This window comes from Loxodonta africana, chromosome 6 (genome assembly GCF_030014295.1).
Source record: "Loxodonta africana isolate mLoxAfr1 chromosome 6, mLoxAfr1.hap2, whole genome shotgun sequence".
Classification (NCBI taxonomy): domain Eukaryota; kingdom Metazoa; phylum Chordata; class Mammalia; order Proboscidea; family Elephantidae; genus Loxodonta; species Loxodonta africana.
The window spans coordinates 8794888-8805276 of record NC_087347.1 but is presented as its reverse complement, the minus strand read 5'-3'; positions in this window follow the sequence as shown (position 1 = coordinate 8805276).

Here is a 10389-nt window from a genome sequence, read left to right as displayed (position 1 = left end):
GATTATAGGAAAGGCAAGGAGGTGGGTGCGGGCGGGGGAGTGCCGCGGGGGAGCTCCTCCTGCCGTTCTGCGCCTATTAACAATTCAACGGCAGCTCTTTGAGCTATGTATTATTAACCCATAGAGCCCGGGTGGTGCACGCAGTTGCAGTTGGCTGCTAACCTGAAGCTTGGAGGTTCGAGCTGACTCAGTGGCTCTGGGGAAGAAAGGTCACGAACCAAGAAAGCCCTATGGAGCAGTTATACTCTACCACATGGGGTCGCCATGAGATGGAATCCGCTCTGTCAACGACTAGCCTGGTGATAAATCTGTTCTGCCTCCTCTCTGACATCCAGGTTCTGGTGCCCTTCTCTGCTACCAGAGCAGTCTTTTTCAGTCTTTCTCTTTTAGATGGGAATGTCTTGGTGGTTCTTTTCTGATAACGCATCTTCAGCATAGATTATTTAAAACAACACAGCACCACACACCTGTTGGCATCAAGTCAATTCCAACTCACAGCGACCCTGTAGGACAGAGAGGAACTGCACCAGTTTCCAAGGAGTGTCTGGGGGATTCCAGCTATCGACCTTTTGGTTAGCGGCCATAGCTCTTAACCACTATGCCACCAGGGTTTCCAAAACAACACAGAGAAAGTAAAAATTACAGCCCCCCTCTAGTTTCCCACCTGAGCTAGTAATTTCATTAAGATTGGTTCAACCTTTCTCTATGCTTATATAAGCATATCTTGGTTTACATATATATATATAAACCCTGTTGCTGTCCAGGCGATTCCGACTCACAGCGACCCTGTAGGGCAGAGAAGAGCTGCCCCGTAGGGTTTCCAAGAAGCACCTGGTGGATTCGAACTGGTGACCTTTTGGTTAGTGGCTGTAGCTCTTAATCACTATGCCACCAGGGTTACGTGCTGTAGATTTGGCTCTGGCGACCCTATGATAACAGAACAAAATGTTGCAAGGTTTTCTTTTGCTTCTCCTCTAAGCCTTGGACAGCCTTCTCTCCTGTGACCCTCTACGCACGTAATAGCACCCCATTTCAAAACTTGCCTCTCCTAGGACTTGGTCCCCGGTCCTGGGACACTGTTGGGGTTTCTGCTCCAGGGCATTCCTGGCTGGCTTCACTGACTATCCCAGGAATCTGCCTCTGTTCCACGGGCTCATGGGCTGCTTCGGTAGAGAGAGTTCTCAAGGTAAAATTGAAGCAGGCCGTCATGAAAAGGTTATTAACCATCCCATAATAGTTGTTTTTCAAAAAAGTCTACTCTTGCTCCGTTTTTGTTACAATTTTCTTGTTTATCCTGGCAGGAGACCAAAGCACAGGCACACTGACTCTGAACCTACCCGCTTTCTGACCTTCCTGGGGTGGCAAGAGCGAGCCGTTGTCATTTTTTCAGGGCTGTGGGCAGTATTTTTAGAGCCATGTTCAAAAACCCATTCACTAAAATTTTGCGGACTGTGCGTGCATCACAAGACCGAAGATCCTCCCTTCACTGTTCATGCATATGAACGCCACTCCGTATAAAAGGAGCAAATCTGCCCTGATTCAGGGAGCTGGCAGCCTTAGGTCAGAGACCCTGCGTGCCTCCCAGTTTGCAAACTGGATAAACCTTTCTGTTCTTACAACCCTGCGTCTGGCTGACTTCAATTCGCTAGTCTGCTTGACAAAAACCTGTTAGTTGACAGCTTCGAAATCTTTAACTGAGAAAAAAAAAGACCCCCAAAATTCTGCTTTGCCAGTCCCCCCTTGAGCCAGCCTTAGCATGCATTGTCTCTGACTGGCCAGCCCCTGGCCAAAGTGGCAGCCCAGCTGAGGAAGGAGGAACCCTGCATCACGCTCCTAATTTGAGGTCATTTTCCTACAACCTCCATCCACCGGTAACAGCCTAAGCATGCGACCTCAGGAACCCAGAACTGCTACAAAACTGCTTCCTCACCACTCCCCATCTCCATGAAACAGGGAAGCATTACAACTCAGCTCCTTCCTTGGCAGGGCAAGTGGCATGGGAAGTGGCTGGGTGCAGCCCCTGGGGGGCTCACAGGCTTCCTTAGGCAGTAGAGATGCAGGATCCCTTGCACAGCACCCTCTGCTGGCCTTGTTGGAACTTTCACCCTCAAAGATCTGTTCACAATTATGTAGACAGGAAATAATTTTCATCGGATTTTTTCTATAGCTACTCTCATAAAATGTGCCTGAATTTTGCTCAAAACAAACAAACAAACTCATTGCCGTCGAGTTGATTCCAACTCATAGAGTTCCTATAGGACAGAGTAGAACGGCCCCACAGGGTTTCCACGGAGCGCCTGGTGGAATCCAAATTGTTGACCTCGATGGGAATTTATTCTGCATAGAGTTGACATGTAAATGATATTGTGATGGAAAGGTGTGGAAATGTCATCATCAGTCTCTGGTTGGTTTTGGGTGGTCCCAGCGTTGACATAGAAACGACTATGTATCAGCAAAAACGTCTGAATGAATTATGTTAGCCCCACTTGTTAGGCTGCTAAGTAAAGGTTTTGCTGTCTTCTATTGCTCTGAGGCTGATGCAGAGAAGCTGTGGGATTGCTGGCGAAGAGCTGACTTTCCATGAGGTGTCAGCCAAAGCTCACAAAAGCAGAGCTGTTTGAAGATTCTTGTTTTTCTTTTCTCCTTCTCTTTGGTGTTGCCGTCTTCAGAGTTACAGCCCTCGACCCATGTTACAGCTCTTTTAGGAGGTTCTTTGACTTCCCTCTCTGCTTCATCTCTCTTCTCTCGTTTTTCTCCTCTCTACTTCCTCTTGCTTACTGTCTTCTTGTTTCTTTTTGTCTGTGTGGGGTTGGCTGCATATATACCCACCACCCACACAACTCCTTGTCAATTTCAAGGCGGGGGCACAAACTGACCAATCAATCATGGGTAGGCCATAGACACTTCATTTGCATAGTAGACTATAGTCACCTCATTTACATACTCCATATTCACTTGATTTGCCTAGTCTATTGACCAGTCCCTGCAAGGTGCATACCAATCATAAGGCAGACAGACCACAGCCCAGGAACAGACAAAAAGTATCAAACCAAGTTGTTTACTGCTTACCCAGGAAATGTAACAAATCCTCTGGGGTAGAAAACTAGCACAAAGGTAACTTCTCAGGGCTTAGGGGGAAGATCTCTCAAGCTGCTTTCCCAAAAAACCAAGGAAAAGGCTGCATAGAGGAATGGATTTCACCACAGACACCAAAGGCAAAAAACATAAAAAAATATTTTTAAGTCTGTGAATATATAAAACTGAAAAATTTTATGAGAAAAAATACCTATGACAACTTTAATGGGAAAACAATAGAACATAAAAAGTAGTTCAATTATATATTTCAGAGCTAATAATATAAACACGTAAAGAGGAACATGAAAACCCCAATAGAGAAGAGGGCAAAGTTCATGAGTCAGCAATCAACAAAAGATGAAATACAAAACATACGAAATGTTCCACCTCTAAATCAAAAGTCATGAATCACAATTTTAAAACTATCAATTGTTGTTGTTGTGTGCCGTTGAGTCGATTCTGACTCATTGAGGCGTGTAGGACACAGTAGAACTGCCCTGTAGGTTTCCCAAGGATCAGCTGGTAGATTCAAACCGCTGACTTTTGGTTAGCAGCCTGAGCTCTTCACCACTGTGTCACCTAGAACAAGGAATATTGGTTAGGGTGTGAAGAAGTGAATATTCTCTTATACTTTGGGAAAGCATTAGTTTGTAAAATATTTATGGAGGTCAATTTGGTGGTACGTGTAAAACAGTCTTCAGACGTGACCATTCTTTGATTTAGTAAGTCTATTTTTTGAAATCAATCCTAAGTAAGTAAGAACCTCAGCAAGGTTTTAGCTGTGGGATCTTTAATGAAACACATTTTATAAAGTCCAATACTAGAAGGGTGGTTAAATAAATTGTGATAGAAATGTATTTATGTTTCCATTAACCATAATTTTGAAAAACTACTACTGGCATCTGAAATATATGGGTGGTACAAAGGGTTAATGCGCTCAGCTGTTAACCGAAAAGTTGGAGGTTAAGTTCACCCAGAGGTGCCTCGGAAGAAAGGCCTGAGAATCTACTAAAAAAATCAGCCAGTTCTACTCTGACACACATGGTGTTATTGTGAGTTGGAATCGACTAGACATCAACTGGTAAAGTGTATATGATTTTTTTGTGTATAAAAGGGGGTTGTAAGTATATGTATTATACATCTGCATCTGAAAAATACACATCATATATTTTGAAAATTCGAGTATGCATTTATCAAATTGTTTCCAAGTTTATTTCTTGATGATAGTATTATGGATTGTTTTTGATATTAGTTTTCCGTAGTTGCATTTTCCAGAATGAGCATGTGTTGTGTAATTAAGAACATGTATAATTTTCACCTTGCATGCGGAGACCTGTTTGATTCCCCGCCAATGCCTGTCATGTGTAGCCACCACCTGTGTGTCAGCGGAGGCTTGTTTGTTGCTATAAAACTGAACAGGTTTCATTGACTTCCAGACTAAGACAGGTTAGGGAGAAGGCCTGGTGATCTGCTTCTGAAAATCATCCAGTGAGAACCCTATAGATCACACCATTTCGATCCACAACCCATCATGGGGATGGCGCAGGGCCAGGTAGTGTTCCGTTCAGGTGTGCATGGGGTCATCATGAGTTGGGGGCTGACTCAACAGCAGCTAATAACGACAACAACATTAAAGCAAAAAACCAAAACTTGCCATCAAGTTGATTCAGGCTTATAGTGACCCTATAGGACAGAGTAAAATTGCCCCATAGGGTTTCCAAGGAGTGTATGGTGGATTCAAACAGCCATCCTTTTGGTTAGCAGCTGAACACTTAACCACTGCATCACCAGGGCTCCAACAACAACATTGTTGTTGTAGTTGTGTGCTGTCAAGTTTATTCTGACTCATAGTGACCCTGTAGGACAGAGCACTGCCTCATAGGGTTTTCAAGGAGCGGCTGGTGATTTCAAACGGCTGACTTTTTAGTTAGCAGCTGAGCTCCTAGCCACTGTGCCGCCAGGGCTCCTATTAACAACGTTACTCATGTAATAAAAACACAGCAAAACCAATCATATGTTTCTACCAGGGCTTTGAACTGGTTCAAACCAGTTCGGTCATGATTGACGAAGTAAGACTGGAACAGATCTGAATTTTTAAAATTTGGGTAATCCAGAATGGGAAAAGTTATAGGTTTCAGCCCTGGAATTGGAAACTCAAAAGAGGTGTAGTGAGCCCTTTCGGGAGCCTGATGCGTGAGGCTGCATTACTGGCAGGACTGTGGAGAGAGACAGACATTCAAAGCGCCATCTTTGAGCAGGGCACCACTGTTTCCAACTCTGCTTGAAATCCAATGGGCAAGAGATTTGGTTGCTATGCAACACATATGCTGCCTCTGTTTTCTAAGACGGAGATTAAGTTTCCAACAGGGCTTCAACCAGTAAATTTTCCAGCTCTGATTATCATTTCAGTTCACCCAAATTTTGAAAATTTGGGTCTGTTCCAGTTTCAATTCCTTAGTTAGCCATGACTGAACTGGGGAAAACCAGTTCAAAGCCCTGGTTTTCAACTTGGCCTTCAAAATTAGAGACCATTTATCCAAATAAGACACACATGGCTTCAAATATTCTACAGGTGCTGTCACACTGCTGCACAACATATTATCATAATGATGTCTCACCTTCCAGCTTTCACCCAGAAATGTTTTTCCTGGGAAAGTAGGGCTACAGCTCTCTTTGGTCGTGTTTTGCCTCAGTTTCATGTGGTGAGAAATTGCTTTTTATTCTTCACCTTTGGCTTTCTGTAATACCAATACACTTTTAGGGTCATGATTAATGTGTTTTAATGGGCTATCCATTTTAAAAATCAATGAAAATAATTTACTTTAAAAATAGAAAGCAATTAGATCAATTTGGATGACCTATTTTTAATCAACCCCATTATTTATGTATCTGAAAACTCTTAGAACATCTTTCTCCCGAGCATTCAAAGATTGGCTCTTCTGTTATGTGTGAATAACATTCAAAGAGGTTTTTAATAAATATAAAGAAAATGAAACAAAGCAAAAAACCAAACCCATTGCTGTTGAGTCGATTCCAACTCTGGGTGACCCCATGTGTTACAGACTAAAACTGAGTTTCGTAGGATTTTTGTGGCTATAGTCCTCATGGAAGCAGATTGCCAGGGCTTTCTTCCATGGCACCGCTGGGTGGTGAGATAAATCCTTTTTTTAAAAAAATCACCTTCCTTAGAAATATTCTAGGATTGCCTTCTCCTTTTCGTCTTTTACTAACCAACTGCAATTCCTTCTTACCTCCCATTATTTACTGGGGTGAGTTTGAAAGAAACAGAAGACACTTTGTTCTGTTTTTTCAAAAATCTTAATGCATCTAGTCCTTACTGAGAATTAATTTTTAAGTTAATAGTGTTACGTCTTTTCTCCACTATCTTTATCTTTTGAAACTCAACCACTTTCATCATTGCTTCTAATATTCTTATTTCTTGCAAGAAATAAGAATTACTTCTGTGTATCTCTCATTGGTCACAGTTATTTCTTGAAATTGTTATAAAATTTCCAGAGTTTAGATTCTTTAGGAATCCTTACTTGTTTGGGTTTTCCAAAAAAAGAAAAAAAACACTTGAAGAGCTTACTAATGAAGATCAAAGACCACAGCCTTCAGTATGGATTACACCTCAACATAAAGAAAACAAAAATGCTCACAACTGAACCAATAAGCCGCATCATGATAAACGGAGAAAAGATTGAAGTTGTCAAGGATTTCATTTTATTTGGATCCACAATCAACAGCCATGGAAGCAGAAGTCAAGAAATCAAAAGAAGCATTGTATTGGGCAAGTCTGCTGCAAAGAACCTCTTTAAAGTGTTGAAAAGCAAAGATGTCACCTTGAAGACTAAGGTGCGCCTGACCCAAGCCATGGTATTTTCAATCACATCATATGCATGTGAAAGCTGGACAATGAATAAGGAAGACTGAAGAAGAGTTGACACCTTTGAGTTGTGGTGTTGGCGGGGAATATTGAATATACCATGGACTGCCAAAAGAACAAACAAATATGTCTTGGAAGAAGTATAACCAGAATGCTTCTTAGAAGCAAGAATGGCAAGACTGCATCTTACTTACTTTGGACATGTTGTCAGGAGGGATCAGTCCCTGGAGAAGGACATCATGCTTGGCAAAGTACAGAGTCAGTGGAAAAGAGGAAGACGCTCAACGAGGTGGATTGACACAGTGGCTGCAACAATGGGCTCAAGAATAACAATAATTGTGAGGATGGCGCAGGACCAGGAAGTATCTCTTTCTGTTGTACGTAGGGTCAGTATGAGTTGGAGCTGACTCTGTGGCACCTAACAACAACAACTTGTTTGGGTGACACAAATGTTTTGCATTCCACTACTAACTGAAAAGTTAGTGGTTCAAACTCACCCAGTGGCACCACTTAAGAAAAATCTGGTGATCTGCTTCCATAAAGATTATAGCCAAGAAAATCCTATGGAACTCAGTTTTTCTCTATACCATTATGAGGTCACCATGAATTGCAATTGATTCCGCAGCATTTTTTTTTTTTTTTTGCAAATATCCTGCTTACATTCCAGATTTATCTGTATCGTTAAATCGGGTATATATATTTGGAACTTTTTATATATTTTTTAATTCTACATTCTGGAAGCATTTGACAGTAAAAAGTAATAACTCCCATTTCAATGGCTACTTTTTTCTTTGATCTGTAAGTAGTGTTTTTACCGTATACTTGGGTTTATTATGAAAATGTTATAGTCTCCATTTGCAGTGATGTCTCTAAAATCAGTAATATGATTTGCTAGCATTCTGATGAGAAGAAATTTTGGAAACCAATGAAAAATGCCTTCTTTACCTGTTGGTGAAGAATATCGAATATACCATGGAATGCCAGGAAAACAATCAAATCTATCTTGGAACATGTACAGCCAGAGTGCTCCTTAGGCACAAGGATGGCAAGACTTCATCTTGCTTACTTTGGACATAATATCAGGTGGGACCAACCCCTGGAGAAGGATATCATGACTGGAAAGTAGAGGGTCAGCAAAAAAAAGGAAGATCCCCAACTAGATGGATTGGCACAGTGGATGCAACAGGCTCAAACATACCTACTCTTATGAGGATGGTGCAGGAGCTGATAACGTTTTGTTCTGTTATACATGGGGGCGCTGTAAGTCCGAACTGATTCGATGGCACCTAAAAATAACACCAACAAGTGCCATGGAGCCTGATAGTCTCTGAAAGAACTCTGAACTCCCTCTACCCTGAAGGTCCTGGAGTTTACAGTAGTGTACTTAAGAATGTTATTGTTTTTAGGTGTCTTCAAGTTGATTACGACTCATAGTGACCCCACATGGCAGAGCAGAACTTCCCCATAGGGTTTTCTAAGCTGTAATCTTTACAGAAGCAGTTCACCATATCTTTCTCCTGTGGAGTCGCTGGGTGGGTTCGAACAGTCAATCTTTCGGTTAGCAGCTGAACACCTAACCACTGCACCACCAGAGCCTCTTTTTAACATATCAGTCATAGGTCATTGAACACTAATGACTGAAGACCAGATGCATTGTGGGGTGACATCAAGGATATCATACATGAAGAAATAAAAGGTCAATAAAAAACAGGAAAGAAAGACAAGACCAAAATGGACGTCAGAAGAGACTACGAAACTTGCTCTTGAACATGGAGTAGCTAAAGCAAACGGAAGAAATGATGAAGTAAAAGAACTGAACAGAAAATTTCAAAGGGAAGCCCGAGAAGACAAAGTAAAATGTAATGACATGGGCAAAGACCTGGAGTTAGAAAATCAAAAGAGAAGAATATGCTCAGCATTTCTCAAGCTGAAAGAACTGAAAAAAATTCAAGCCTTTAGTTGCAATTTTTAAGGATTCTATGGGTAAAATATTGAATGATGCAGTAAGCGTTAAAAGCAGATGGAAGGAATACACAGTCACCGAACCAAAAAGAATCAGTCGATGTTCCACCATTTCAGGAGATAGCATATGATCAAAAACTGATGGTATTGAAGGAAGGAATCAAAGCTGCACTGAAGGCATTGGTCCAGGAATTGATGGAATACCAATTGAAATGTTTCAACAAAGGATGCAGTTCTGGAAACACTGACTCATCTATGCCAAGAAATTTGGAAGACAGCTGCCTGGCCTACCTGGTCAACTGATTGGAAGAGATCCATATTTGTGCCCATTCCAAGGAAAATTGATCCAGCAGAATGTGGAAATTATTGAACAATATCATTATCATCACTGTGATGGTTAAGGATGTATGTTGCCTTGACTGGGCCACGATCCTCAGTGGTTTGGCAGTTATGACATAGTTTCGTACCTTTTTAATGATGTAGTCACTTTCATAATGAGATCTGATATAATGTGATTACCTCCATGATGAGGTCTCTTGTAGGCAGCCAATCAGTTGAAAGGGAGTTTCCTTTGGGGTGTGGCCTGTATCCTATATAGGTAAACTTCCTGGCAAGACTTGCTGGCTTTTCTCCCGGTGGATCCTGCAGCTGGCTCCTGTTCACCTGAACTCTGGTTCTTGGAATTGAGCTAGCAGCTTTCCTGCCTATCTTCGTGTCTTAGTCATCTAGTGCTGTCATAATAGAAATACCACAAATGTATGGCTTTAACAAAGAGACATTTATTCTTTCATAGTCTGGTAGGATACAAGTCGAAATTCAGGTCATTGGCTCCAGGGAAAGGCTTTCTCTCTCTGTTGGCTCTGGAGGAAGGTCCTTGTCCTCAATCTTCCCCTGGTCAAGGAGCTTCACAGGCACAGGGACCCCATGTCCAAAGGACATGCTCTGCTTCTGGTGCAGTTTTCTTAGTGGTATGAGGCCCCAACTCTCTGGTTGCTTCCCTTTCCTTTTATCTCTTGAGAGATAAAAGGTGGTGCTGGTCACACCCCAGGCAAACTCCCTCTACATTGGATCAGGGAGGTGACTTGAGTAAGGGTGGTGTTATAATCCCACCCTAATCCTTTTAACATTAAATTACAATCACAAAATGGAGGACAACCACACAATACAGGGAATCATGGCCTAACCAAGTTGATACACACATTTTTGGGGGGGACGTAATTCAATCCACGACACTTGGGATTCATCAGCCTCCAAAGCCTGTGAGCCAGAGGCTGGTATCAGACCTTCTGATCTTGGATTCTCCAGCACCTGTGGCTCTGTGAGTCAGGAGAAGCCATCAGCCTGACTCACAGACTTGGGACTTTCCAGCCTCTACAACTGTGTGAGCCATTTCCTTTATATAAATCTTACTCTACATATGTTTATATGCTGCACTGGTTTTGCTTCTCTAGAGAACTCAGCCTAAG